This window comes from Martes martes (genome assembly GCF_963455335.1).
Source record: "Martes martes genome assembly, chromosome: 4".
In the NCBI taxonomy this organism is placed as follows: Eukaryota; Metazoa; Chordata; class Mammalia; order Carnivora; family Mustelidae; genus Martes; species Martes martes.
The window spans coordinates 138,825,983-138,840,582 of record NC_137891.1 but is presented as its reverse complement, the minus strand read 5'-3'; the positions used below and the strand labels follow the sequence as shown (position 1 = coordinate 138,840,582).

The 14,600-nt window shown below is 37.4% G+C and overlaps 1 protein-coding gene across 1 annotated transcript in view; it reads right to left on the bottom strand.

The window, feature by feature from the left end:
• JAK1 (Janus kinase 1) overlaps window positions 1–14,600 on the bottom strand; it is a 222,090-nt gene that overhangs the window by 166,122 nt on the left and 41,368 nt on the right. The gene's annotated exons all lie outside the window — the stretch shown is intronic.

Sequence of the window (14,600 nt, the reverse complement as noted above, 5' to 3'; positions counted from 1 at the left end):
TAAATAGAGTTAGTGTTCAAAGTCTTTGCCGTTTCTAGCACAAAAACAGCATTACTGACTAACGTTTGAATTGGTAGGTTGTGTGTGTGTGTGTGTGTGTGTGTGTGTGTGTACACATATAAATCTTAGCTAACTGCTAAAAGAATAGATATAGGAGAATGTTAGCCTATAAATGGGTAGTGGGTGGGGAATGGAATGATAAGAAAAACCAATTCAAAGGAAGAAAAGAAAGAAGAAAAAAAAAGAGTAATAGAACAAGTGAGACAAAGAGAAAGCCAAACTGTGGTAATTTAAAATATATTAGTTATTAGTACTAATTAATGAAATAGAACATAAATGGGATAAATGTATCAGTTAAAAGACAAAGGTTTTCAGACTGAATAAAACAACTGTAAAAATATCCAAACAGATGAAATGGAAATACATGTACTCTGCAAATATAAACAGAAAGGAACCAGCATTCTTATATTACTGGTGCTCTAAACAAATTTTAAGGCAAAACACGTTATTGAAAACAATTGGGTTGTTACTTGAAAAGCTGAACACAAAATTACTATATGACCCAGCAATTCTACTCGTAGGTATATATAGCTAAAAAAATCGAAAGGAAGGACTCCAAAGATACTTTTCTGCCGTGTTCCTCCAGCATTGTCCACATCAGCCAGAAGATGGAAACAATCCAAGTATTCCACAAATCAATGGTGAAACAAAATGCAGTGTATATGTATAATGAAATACCATTCAGCCATAAAAAGGAATGAAGTTCTAATATATATGCCATATATATGGATGAACCTCTGTGTCTACAAAATGATAAATACTGCATGATTTCACTTACATGAAATATCTAGAACAGGCAAATTCATAGAGACAGAAAGTAGATTTGTCAGGGGCTGGGAGGAGGGGAGCATGGGGAATTTTTGCCTAATGGTTACAAAGTTTCTATTTGGGGTGCCGGAAACGTTTTGTAACTATATAGCGATTACGGTTGCACAACATGGTAAATATAATTAACGCTACTGAATTGTACACTTAGAAATGGTTAAAATGCCAGACTTGATGTTATATATATTTTACCACAATAAAAATGGCTAAGATAAAGATAATCACTTCTTAACAATACAATTTCAATTTGCACTTATTTTTAAAATTTATATATACATGGGCGCCTGGGTGGCTCAGTGGGTTAAGCCTCTGCCTTTGGCTCAGGTCATGATCTCAGGGTCCTGGAATCCAGCCCCGCATCAGGCTCTCTGCTCAGCGGGGAGCCTGCTTCTCCGTCTCTCTCTGCCTGCCTCTCTGCCTACTTGTGATCTCTCTCTCTGTCAAATAAATAAATAAAATCTTTTAAAAAAATAAAATAAAATTTATATATACATACAAACAGCCTCAAACTAGGTAAGAGAAAACCAGAAGACCTATAAGGAGAAACAGACAAATCCACAATTATATAGGAAATTGGAACATACATCTGTTAATAATAGATAAAATCAGAAGACAAGAAAAATTATCTAATAGATGATTCAAACAATGCTGATTAATAAAGTTGACCTAATTGAGATAAATATATTACATTCAACAGCGGCAGAACAAATACTCTAAAGTCCACATACAATATTTCAAAATGGACTCATATGACATCATTAAAGCAAGCCTCAACAAATTTTAAAGGACTGCAATAACAGAGAATATTTTCTGATGAGTGTGATCAAACTATAAACAATGATAAACAGAACATCCCTATGTAATTATAAATTACTCACAATGGAAATTTTAAAAATTGTTTTCAATTGAATAATGAACTCATACCTATCAAAACCATGTAGAATACATCTAAAAAGAACTTAGAGGGCTGATCTATAGCCTTAAATGTTATATATTAGAAAAGAAAAAAGGCTAAAACTCAATGAGGTAAACAACCACCTCAGAATATTAAAACAAACAATGAAATAAACAGAAAGAAAGTAGTAGAAAAGAAATAATAAAGAAGAACAGAAATACATGAAATAGCAAAAATAACTTAGTAGGAATGATAAAAACAATAGCTGGTTCTTTGAGAAGACTGATAAAGTTGTCAAATCTTTAGTGATACTATAAGAGAGAGAGACAGAGACAGAGATAGACAAAGACAGACAGAGAAAATAAATATATACACACACAAAAACTATCAAGTTTGAAAAGGAGCATTCTACTCCAGATGTTGTAGACATTTAAAAAAATCACAGAGGACACAATGAATGACTTAATGCTGATACACTTGAAAATGTAATAAATTATATGGAGGGGCACCTGGGTGGTTTAGTCCACCAGTGTCTAAGTCTTGATATCAGCCCACGTGATGACCTCAGTGTAGTGGAATTGAGCCCCCCTCGAGGCAAGCATCAGGCTCTGTGCTGAGGGTGGAGCCTGTTTGGGATTCTTTCTCTCCCTCTCCCTTTGCCACTCCCCCTAAAATAATTTTTAAAAATTTATTTTTTTAAATATATTTTTAAAACAATTTTTAAAATAAATTTTATAAAATAAAATAAATTTTAAAATAGAAAATAATTTTTTTTTAGAGAGCACACACCTGCTCTTGCTCCCAAGCCTGTGCTATTTCTTTTTTTTTTTAAGATTTTATTTTTATTTATTTGACAGAGATCATAAATAGGCAGAAAGGCAGGAAGAGAGAGAGAGAGAGGGGAAGGGAAGCAGGCTCCCTGCTGAGCAGAGAACCCGATGCGGGGCTCGATCCCAGGACCCTGGGATCATGACCTGAGCCGAAGGCAGAGACTTTAACCCACTGAGCCACCCAGGCACCCCTAAAATAGAAAATAAATTTTAAAAAAGAAAAAAATGTGATTAGCTATATGGACTAAATTTCTAGGGGAAAAATTAGTAAAATTAGTAAAACCTATAATAGCATAAAAAACCTGAATAATCCTATAACCATTAAAAAGTTGAATCATTCATAGAGAGTCCAGAAAGTAAACTCCAGGACCAGGAGGCTTTAATGTGAGTTCTACCAATATTTTAAGGAGCAAAGTATTCTAATAGTATATAAACATAAATTAAAAGAGAGAACAACTCTCAAATTCATAATGAGATACTAAAACTCATCATGGACATTGTGACAAAATATAATTACAGGCTAATTTGATCTATGGATATTAATTGAAAAATCTGAAGCAACGTATTAGCAAACTGAATCCAGCAATACAAAAGGATAATATAAATAACCAAATTGTATTTATCCTAGACTACAAAACTGGTTTAACCTTAAAAAATAAATCAATGTAATTTGTCATATTAGTAAATGTGAAAAACCATATGATTACCCCAATATATTCAAGAGAAGCAAGTAGTAAAAAAAAAAATTGATATGAACTCTTAATTTTAAAGTTCATCAGACTTGAAATAAAAGGGAACCTTAAAATCCATTAAAAGTTATCTATAGAAAATCTACGGCGAACATCATTCTGAATAGTGAAACACTGAAAGCTTTCTCTCTAAAATAAGGAAAAATAAATAGATGCGTACCATCATCCCTTCTATTCAACATTACACTGATAGTTTCTTAAACATTAGTTGCAGTGTAGAATCTGAAATCACATCAGTGAACTATATACTCTGTTCATTAAAATTTTCTGGTCTCTAACTCTGAATGAAATGTTTTTTAATATCAAACATTGGTCATTTGGTAAATATTCGTTCACTGAGTTACACAAATTTTCCAAATGTTAACACATTCCCTTATATAATATCAAAAATTTAACATTAGTTAATATTGCCATTGAGCTCATCAGAAAAAGATGTACTTAAGGTACAATTACTTATGATTTAATAACATTAATTTTTCTGCTTTTAAGATATTCTTAAGTGTGGGGCATCTGGGTGGTTCAGTCAGTTGAGCATCTATCTCTTGGTGTCCTGACTTAGGTCATGATGTCAGGGTCATGAGATCGAGCCCGGCATCAGTCTTTATGCTCGGCAGGGAGTCTGCTTGAGATCTCTCTCCCTTTGCCTCTCTCCTGCTTGCACACCCTTTCTCTCTCTTGCTCTCTCTCAAAATAAATTTTAAAATCTTTAAAAAAAAATTCTTAAGTGAAAGTGGCATTTTTTTGCTAAGTGGTATTGAAGAATACAATAATAATACAATAAGGAATGTTGTACATTGTCACATGATTTTCCCACATCTACTGAGATGATCATATGGCTTTTATCCTTTCTTCTGTTAATGTGACATATCACCTTGATTGATTTGTAAATATTGAGCCATACTTGCATCCCTGAAATAAATCCCAGTTGATTATGGTGAGTGACTTTTTACATGTATTGTTGGATTAGGTTTGCTAATTTTTTTTTTAAAGATTTTATTTATTTATTTGACAGACAGAGATCACAAGTAGGCAGAGAGGCAGGCAGAGAGAGAGAGGGAAGCAGGCTGCCAAGCAGAGAACCCGATGTGGGGCTCGATCCCAGGACCCTGGGATCATGACCTGAGCCGAAGGCAGAGGCTTTAACCCACTGAGCCACCCAGGCGCCCCTGGTTTGCTAATATTTTGTTGAAGATTTTTGCATTTATGTTCATCAGAGAGATTGGCGTATTGTTTGCGCTTTTTGTAAAATTGTTACCTGGTTTGAGTGTAAGGGTAATTCTGACCTTGCAGAATGAATTTGGAACATTTCCTTCCTATTCTTTTTTTTTTTTTAATTGTTTGAGAAGCATAGGCATTAACTATTTTATTTTATAGAGAGAGAGACTGAGTGGGGACAGGGCTTAGGAGGGACAAAGGGAGAGGGAGAGAGAGAATCTTAAGCAGGCTCCATGACCAGCACAGAGCCCAGTGTAAGGCTCAATCTCACTACCCTGAGATCATGACCTGAGCCAAAATCAAGAGTCAGATAATCAACTGACTGAGCCACCCAGGTGCTGCTAATTCTTCTTTAAATGCTTGGTAGAATTCACCTATGAAGCCATCTGGTCCTAGACTTTAGTTTGCTGAGGGTTTTTTGATTATCAATTTAATTTCATTGTTAGTAATCAGTATGTTTGAATTTTCTATTTCTTCCTAATTCAGTTTAGAAGGTAATAATGTCTCTGGGAGTTTATCCATTTCTTCTAGGTTGTCCAGTTTGTTGGCATACACTTTTTCATAATATTCTCTTAAAATCCTTCATATTTCTATGGTATTGGTTGTTATTTCTCCTTCATTTCTGAATTTATTTATTTGAATTCTCTCTGTTTTTTTCTCAGTGAGTCTGGCTAATGGTTCTTCAATTTTGTTTATCTTTTTAAAGATTTTTTTAAATTTATTTATTTGATAGACAGAGATCACAAGTAGTTAGAGAGGCAGGCAGAGAGAGAGAGGAGGAAGCAGGCTCCCCACTGAGCAGAGAACCCGATGTGGGGCTCAATCCCAGGACCCTGGGATCAATGACCTGAGCCGAAAGCAGAGGCTTTAACCCACTGAGCCACCCAGGTGCCCCAGTTTTGTTTATCTTTTTAAAGAACCAACTCCTAGTTTCATTGGTTTATTCAATTGTTTTGAAGTCTATTTTGTTTATTTCTGCTCTAATCTTTATTGTTTCTTTTTTCCCACTGGCTTTAGGCCTTGTTTGTTCTTTTTCTAGCTCCCCTAGGTATAAACTTAGGTTCTTAATTTGAGATTTTTCTTGTTTCTTGAAATAGGCTTGTATTTCTATAATCTTCCCTCTTAGGATACCTTTTACTGCATCCTAAAGGTTTTGGACCATTGTGTTTTCATTTTCATTTTTCTCCATGTATTTTTTGACTATTGTCTGACTACCAGCTCTACCCACCAATGAAAGCCTCTCAGGGGATAAGGCAGGAAGAGTACCCTAGAGGTCATTGCAACTGCAGCCCCAGTGGATAGACTGGGGGCAGGACATTGGCCTGACTGTAGGCCCTACCCATCAATGAAAGCCTCTCAGAGGACAATGCAGGGAGGGTACCCTGCACTTTGGTGTGATTGCAGCCCTGGAAGACAGGCTGGGGGCAGGTATCTGGTCTGACTACTGACACCACCCAATTACAAGCCCACAGCAACCCCAGACTGGCTCCTTAACAGCACAGGGGTTAAACCCTGCCCAGTGAGCTTACAAAAGGCATACTGAGCCATTGCAATGGACTGGGATGAAGGCAAATGTGGCTCAGTAGGGCATATGTAACCCACATAGAAGACACCCTTGAAGGACATCGTTCTGGTGAACAGGGGGCATTGTACCACAGGGGACCACAGGACTTCTTCCTCATTAAGCCACTAGTTTCAGGATCAGAAAATGTAGCTGGCTTTCCTAATACATAGAAACAAACAGAGAGTGTTAGACAAAACAAGGAGACAAAGGAATATGCCCCAAATGAAAGAGTAGAACAAAGTCACAGCAAAAAGAGCCAAATGAAATGGAGATAAGCAACATGCCTGATAAAGAAATCAAAGTAATGGTCATAAAGATACTAACTGAATTTGAAAACAGAAGTGGAGGAGTTCAGTGAAACTTTCAACAAAAAGATTACTAATATAAAAAAAGAGGCAGAGATGAAGAACTCAATAACTGAAACAAACAAACAAAAAATACATTAGAGGGAATCAACAGCAGATTAGTGGATTCAGAAGAATGGATCAGTGATCTGGAAGACAGGGTAATGGGAAGGAACCGAGCTGGAGAGCCAAACGAATAATAAAAAATGAGAAATAAGTTAAAGGAACCCAGTGACATCATCAAGTGTAGTAACATTTTCATTATAAGGATCCCAGGAAGGCAGGAAAGACAGAATGTGAAGAAAATGTATTTGAAGAAATAATAGCTGAAAACTTCCCAAATTTGGAAAAGGAAAGAGACATCCAGATTCAGGAAGCACAGAGGACCCCCCCCCCAACAAAATTAACCCTCAGAGAGCCACACCATGACACATAATAATTAAAATGGCAAAATGGCAAAAAGTAGTAATAAGGAGAGAATTTTAAAAGCAGCAAGAGAAAGAAAACAGTTATATACAAGGAAAACCTCATAAGGCTATCAGCTGATTGTTCAGCAGAAACAAATTGCCAGAAGAGAGTGGCATGATATATTCAAAATGCTGAAAGGAAGAAAAAACCTGCAACCAACAATACTTTACTGGCAAGGTTATCTTCAGAATAGAAGAGTTTAAGAGTTTCCCAGAAAAATAAAAGTTAAAGGATTTCATCACCATTAAACCAGCCTTACAAAAATGATGAAAGGAAATTCTTTTTTAAATATCTTATTTATTAATTTTTGAGAGAGAGAGAATGCACAAGATGGGGGGAGGAGTAGAGGGAGAAGCAGACTCCCCACTGAGCAGGGAGCCCAATGCAGGACTTGATCCCAGGACCCTGGGATAATGCCCCAATGCAAAGGCAGACACTCAACTGACTGAGCCACCCAGGTGCCAGGAAATTCTTTGAGTGAAAGGAAAAGCCCATATCAGGAGTAAGTAAATTATGAAAGGAAAAAATTTCATAGGTAAATGCAAACATTAATAAAAGTAGTAGATTAATTACTATAAAACCAGTATGGAGGTTAAGGCACAAAATCAGTTACATAATTTCTATCTATAAAAGTTAGTCAATGGGGTGGGGAGGGTTGTTGGGTGGCTCAGTTGGTTAAATGTTTGCCTTCACCTCAAGTCATGATCCCAGGGTCCTGGGATTGAGCCCTGAGCGAGGGTCCCTGTTCCATGGCAAGCCTGCTTCTCCCTCTCCCTCTGCCTGCCACTCCCCCTGCTTGTGCATGTTTGCATGCGCGCTCTCTCTCTCTCTGTCAAATAAGTAAATAAAATCTTTAAAAAATTAGCCAAGGGATTCACAAAATAAAAGGATGTAAAGTAGGATATTATATATATAAAATGTGGTGGGGCAATGAGATACCACCTCACACCAGTCAGAATGGCTAAAATTAACAAGTCAAGAAATGACAGATGCTGGAGAGGATGTGGAAAGAGGGGAACCCTCCTACACTGTTGGTGGGAATGCAAGCTGGTGCAACCACTCTGGAAAACAGTGTGGAGGTTCCCCAAAAAACTGAAAATAGAGCTACCATATGACCCAGCAATTGCACTACTGGGTATATATCCTAAAGATACAAACGTGGTGCTCCAAAGGGGCACATGCACCCGAATGTTTATAGCAGCAATGTCCACAATAGCCAAACTGTGGAAATAACCTAGATGTCCATCAACAGATGAATGGATAAAGAAGAGGTGGTATATATACACAATGGAATACTATGCAGCCATCAAAAGAAATGAAATCTTGCCATTTGCAATGACATGGATGGAACTAGAGGGTATTATGCCTAGTGAAATAAGTCAATCAGAGAAAGACAACTATCATATGATCTCCCTGATATGAGGAAGTGGAGATGCAATGTGGGGGGTTTGGGGAGTAGGCAAAGAAAAAATGAAAGAAGATGGGAGGGAGACAAACCATAAAAGACTCAATCTCAAAAAACAGACTGAGAGGGTTGCTGGGGGGAGGGGGGACGGGAGAGGGTGGTAGGGATAGGGACATTGGGGAGGGTGTGTGCTATGATGAGTGCTGTGAAATGTTTAAACCTGGCGATTCACAGACCTGTACCCCTGGGGATAAAAATACATTATATGTTTATTAAAAAATTAAAAAAATAATAAATAAAATGTGGTGGGGGGTTTAAATTTAGTGATTTTAGAATGGGTTCAAATGTAAATGATCATCAACTTAACAGAGACTGCTATAATCATAAGATGTTACATATGATCCTAAAGGTAACCACGAATCAAAAACCTGTAATAGATACACAAAAAATAAGGAGAAAGGAATCCAAGCATATCACTAAAGAAAGCCATGAAACCACAAGGGAGGAGAGCAAGAGAAGAAACAGAGAGGGACTACAAAAACAACAATAAAGCAAGTAACAAAATGGCAGTAAGTACATATCTAGCTATAGTCACTTTAAATGTAAATGCTCTAATCAAAAGATGGAGGGTGATTAAATGGATAAAAAAGCAAGACCCATCTATATGCTGCCTACAAGAGACTCACTTCAGACCTAAAGACACATGCAGATCGAAAGTGAAGAGATGATGAAGAGGTGCCTGGGTGGTTCAGTTGGTTAAATCTCCGACTCTTGGTTTCGGCTCTGGTCATGTTCTCAGCACAGTGAGATCAAGCCCTGCACTGGGCTCTGCACTCTGCAGGGAATATGCTTGAGATTCTTTTCTCTCCTTTCCCCTCCCCCTCTTCTCCTCCCCCAACTTGTTCTCTCACTCTCTCTCTCTAAAATAAACAACTAAAATCTTAAAAAAAAAAAAAAAAAAGGCAAAGAGATGGAAAAACATTTACAATGCAAATGGAAGTGAAAATAAAGCTGGGATAGCACGACTTATATCAGACAAAATAGACTTTAAAACAAAGACCGTAACAAGAGACAAAGAAGGACACTACGTAATGATAAAGGGAACAATCCAACAAGATTTTACAGTCTTGTTACTTTTACTTACGTACCCAACAGGGAAGCACCTAAATACTAAGGCAATATTAACAGACATAAAAGAAGCAATTGACAGTAATATATACAGTTAGGGACTTTAACACCCCACTTACATCAATGGATAGATTATCCAGACAGAAAACCAACAAGGAAACAGTGGCTTTAAATGACACATTGGACCAGACGGACCTAACAGATATAATCAGAACATTCCACCCTCAAATAGCAAAATACACATCCTTTTCAAGTACGCATGGAACATTCTCCAGAATAGATCATATTTGGCCACCAAACAAGTCTCAATATATTTTTAAAAGACTGAAATTGTATCATCCATCTTTTCTTTTTTTTTTTTTAAGATTTATTTATTTATTTTAGAGAGATCGTGCACAGGAGGAAGGGCAGAGAGACAGCAAGGAAATCCCAAGTGTACTCCCCGCTGAGCACACAGCCTGATGCAGGGCTCAATCTCAAAACCCCGAGACCATGACCTGAGCTGAAATCAAGAGTTGGATGCTTAACCAAATGAGCCCACCAAGGCCCATATGCATCTTTTCTGACCGCAATGGTATGAAACTAGAAATTAATCATAAGGAAAAAAATCTAGAAAGAACACAAATATAAGGAGGCTAAATAACATGCTAGTAAACAATGAGTCAGCCAAGAAGTCAAAAAGGACTTGTATCAGTTTTTATGTTTTAGATGCAAGTGCTTTGTTGGTTATATCTGTAGCTAATATTTCTTTTGTGCTGTGGCTTGGTTTTCACTCTCTTAAGTATCATTTGATGAACTGGAGTTCTTTAATGTGGTCTAATTTATCAATTTTTTATGGTTTTGCTTTTTGTATTATTTAAGAATTCTTTCTCTATCCTAAAGTTATAAAAAATTTCTCCATATTATCTTCCTAAACCTTATCATTTTTTTCATTAAAAACACATTATTCATGGTAACATGTAATGGGTTAATTATTAAAAATAAATTAATGAATATCTTAAATTTCCGGTTTTAATTTCTAATGTAGTAATTATTGATAAATATTACCCATATAAACAAAAGCTCTATGGGGTTCTCAATGTATTAAGAGGGTAAAGGGATTTTGAGATCAAAACATTCAAGAACCACTGTCCTAGAGAAACTCTTGCATCGTGCACTAGAGGTAAGCATAGAATTTTCTTAGCAGCAGTGTTCTAACTAGCGTGGAACTAGAAACAACTCAAATAGTCATCAACACTACAATACATAAATTAAGTATTGAATATTGTTGCAATGGAAGAGCATATAGTGGCAAAAGTGAGCAAAATATCCTACAAGACGTGGATACTTATACTCGACAACATGATAAATCTAACATAGTATTGAGCAAAAGAAGAAAGATAAAAAAAAATCTATAGTATGATCTCATTTATATAAGTTCTATAACAGGCAAAATAAAACTTTAGATTTAAGGGGTGCTCACATAGCTGATAGGGCTATCAGCTTATCACATTTTTTTTTATTTTATCAGCTTATCACAATTTTACACATTGGTAAAATCCAGAAAAGCAATGAAAAATTACTGTAAAATTCAGAATAATAACTAACTAAATAATAAATAAATAAAGTGATAATAAAAGGCCCAAGTATTAGTAACTTAGGAGTACCATTGCCACTCACAGGCTTGAAGGTGCAAGGAAAGAAAGCCATTAATAGAACCAGGAGATATGACTTTGTGAAGACAGCTGCTTAACAGGACCTCACCTTACTCTTCTCCTTCCCTTCCTCTGTCTCTGCTCTCTCTTGTCGAACCCACTGGGAAAGCAGAGGGCAAGAGAACCTACTGGTGCCGTGCATTTATGTCAACCTCCCAGGGAACACAGCAGAAAGAAGGGTAGAAGGTAGACCTGGAGTGATGAGAAGTTGGTCATACGTCCACCTGAACCTAGAATGTCAGCCACCTCCATTGTTTTCCTTGTAAAGTAGGGAGCATGAAGGACAGAAAAATGACTAAGTACAAAAAATGACTAAGCTTGCACGATCCTGCTTCTGGGGTAGGCGGCAAGGTCTAATCAGGTACTCAAGGCTATCTTCTATCTGTCATTTCTGTTTTTCTCTTCTATCAGCAAATTGGATAATTTTTTTTTTTTTTTTACCTCTCTCCTTGTGGCATGCTGCAAAAAGAAAGATGCTTTTGCCTGCTTTTCTAAAGTAAGTTCGGAGACACCTGAACATGGGGGATGTGAGGCATTGATAGTCTTGTCTATCCTAGGCAAATGCACTCTTCCAGTGAGCAGACTTGGCCACTGGGCCAAAGAGTGCTAAGAGGTCGTGCACTGAATCCCTGAGTTCTAAGCAGAGCCCTCTCTACCCTGTCCTCCCCATCATGCAGTAGCAGGGCAATTACTGCTGAGAAAGATACATCATCACCTCTTCTCTATACATTGGTTCTATGGCCTGAGGAACCTCTAATGAACAGGAGAAAGTCAGCTTACATTTCATTGGAACCACGTCTATTACACTTCCAGTTTTCATATGAGGACACCGAAGCCAAGAGAATCTGAGATATTTACCTAAGGCTGCATAGCTAGTACAAGAACAGAGAGTAAAAGCTCAGTCTCCTGACTTTAAGGCTAATTTATTTCCCACACACTGAAGGACTACATCTGTGTCTTATCACTATGCCAGGCGGACATGGAAAGTAGCAGTAACATAATGCTAGACTCTGATAAAGGTGACTCAGGGGAGGGAGAAACACATAGTAGCAGATGTCCTCTAAATATTAAGGCACCATGGGGAATAATAAGACATTTGTCATCCTGCTGTCTCATTGTGCCAAGCTACAGAACTGAAGATGTTTTTGCCCTGTGTTTTTCCAAAGTAGGGCCTTTTCCAAAACAATTCAGTGTGATGACTACTCAAGTGCATTTTAATGTGCTTGCTGATGAATTTCCTTGGTATTGGAAAAAATACTATTTTTCTTTTGTAATGTCTCCTCTCCATTCCCCCAAAGGAGGAGTTCATGTTGGTTTTTGTTAGTTTGTTTTTGTTGTTTTGTTTTTTAGTCACGGAGAAGTCTACTTAGTGAAACAATAGGCTATTGCAAATCTATAAAACACCATCAAAACAGACATTCTGGTGAAACCATAGGGATTTCATGAATCATGCTAGAGAAGTACGTAAGTGACTCTGCATTTTAGGATTTCCATAGCCTTTCTGGGCCTAATTAGATTGGTCCATAAGTGGTAAATGATGAGGCACAAATATGGGAGATGCAATGAGATAAAGAAGGAATTGAAGAAATGAGAATGAATTACGCGAAGTGGAAACTTGGTTTGTAAGAGTTGGTGTCTCTTCAACTTAGTGACTTGAAAATGGCAATCACTGTTTTATTGCTTTCATGATCTTTTTAATTTCTGCATATTAAGGTAGAATTTACATTGTCTCTCAAGCTAAGTCAGATGGAATGAAGAAGTCATGTTACAAGACTTTGTTTAAAACAAAAGAGTGGAGGGCGCCTGGGTGGCTCAGAGGGTTAAAGCCTCTGCCTTCGGCTCAGGTCATGATCCCAGGATTCTGGGATCGAGCCCCACATCGGGCTCTCTCCTTGGCGGGGAGCCTGCTTCCTCCTCTCTCTCTCTCTGCCTGCCTCTCTGCCTACTTGTGATCTCTCTCTGTGTCGAATAAATAAATAAATAAATCTTTAAAAAAAAAACAAAAGAGTGGAGTAAATGGTTCATAAACACACTCCATTGTAAGATGAGCGATGAAGCTTTAAATAACTTGGTTACATTAGTCAATGGTGGGCTGGGATGCCTTGCTAAGAAGCTTCCTGCAATCCATCCATCAATCAATCAATATTGTGAATCAGTGCAGGATGAAAATAGTCATCAGGAATATGTAATACAGCATTTTATTTAGGGCTTTCGATGCTTTATATTAAAGGAGAAACCGAGTCCCCGGGTGGTTCAGTCCATTAACCAGCTGCCTTTGGCACAGGTCATGATCTCAGGGTCCTGGGATGGAGCCCTATATCAGGCTCCCTGATCAGTGGGGAGTCTGCTTTTCCCTCTCCCTTTGCTGCTTCCCCTGCTTATGCTCTCTCTCTCCCTCTCTCTCTTAAATCAGTCAATCAATCAATCTTTAAAAAGAAAGAAGGAGAAACTAACTGGCGGGGAGGAATCAAGTCCACTCTTAAGTTGATGGGGAAAGATGTTTATGGATAGGACAATTTTCCACACATATCAGACCATACAAGTTCAGTGGATGCCTTTTTTCTTCATCAGAAGTGAAAAAGCAGTCAACATTGAAAAAATAGCATTCATCATTTTCAGTGAAGTGCACTAATCTTATGGTTCAATTCCATAAGTTTTGACAATTGTACACACCCACGTAACTAGCACCTAAAGTTCCAGAAATTCTCTCATCCTCTTGTCCCTTTCTAATTAAACACCCTTTCTTCTCACTGGAGCAACCACTTTCTGATTTCTATTGCCATAGATCTAGTTTCCTCTTCTTGGACTTCAGATAAATGGCATCATACCATATATATTATTTTGTGTCTGATTTCTTTCAGTCAACATGTGTCTAGATTCATTCATGATTTTGCATGCATCAGTAGCTCATTCCTTGTCTAAATAGTATTTATCTGTATGAATATATCACAATTTGTTTATTCATTTCTTATTGATGGACATTTGTATTACTTGTCACTTTCAGCTATTATGAACATAACAGCTATGAGCACCTTATACAAGCCTTTGGGGGATGTATCTTTTCATTTCTCTAAGGGTATATACTTCGGAGCAGAATTGATGGTCACATGGCAACTCAATGTTTAATCATTTGAGCTGCCAGACTGTTTTCCAAAGCAGCTGCATCATTTTACATTCCCACCAGCAATGTGCCAGGTTCTAATTTCTCCATATCCTTGCCAACACTGGTTATCGTTCATATTTTTCATTAAAGCCATCTTGGGGGCGTGAAGTTCTACCTCACTGTGGTTTTGGTTTGCATTTCCCTAATGACTAATGACGTTGAGTGTCTTTTCAAGAGCTTATTGGCCATTTTAGATCTACTTTGGAGAAATGTCTATTGTCTTAGTCTATTTGGGCTATTCTAACAGAATACCATAGGCT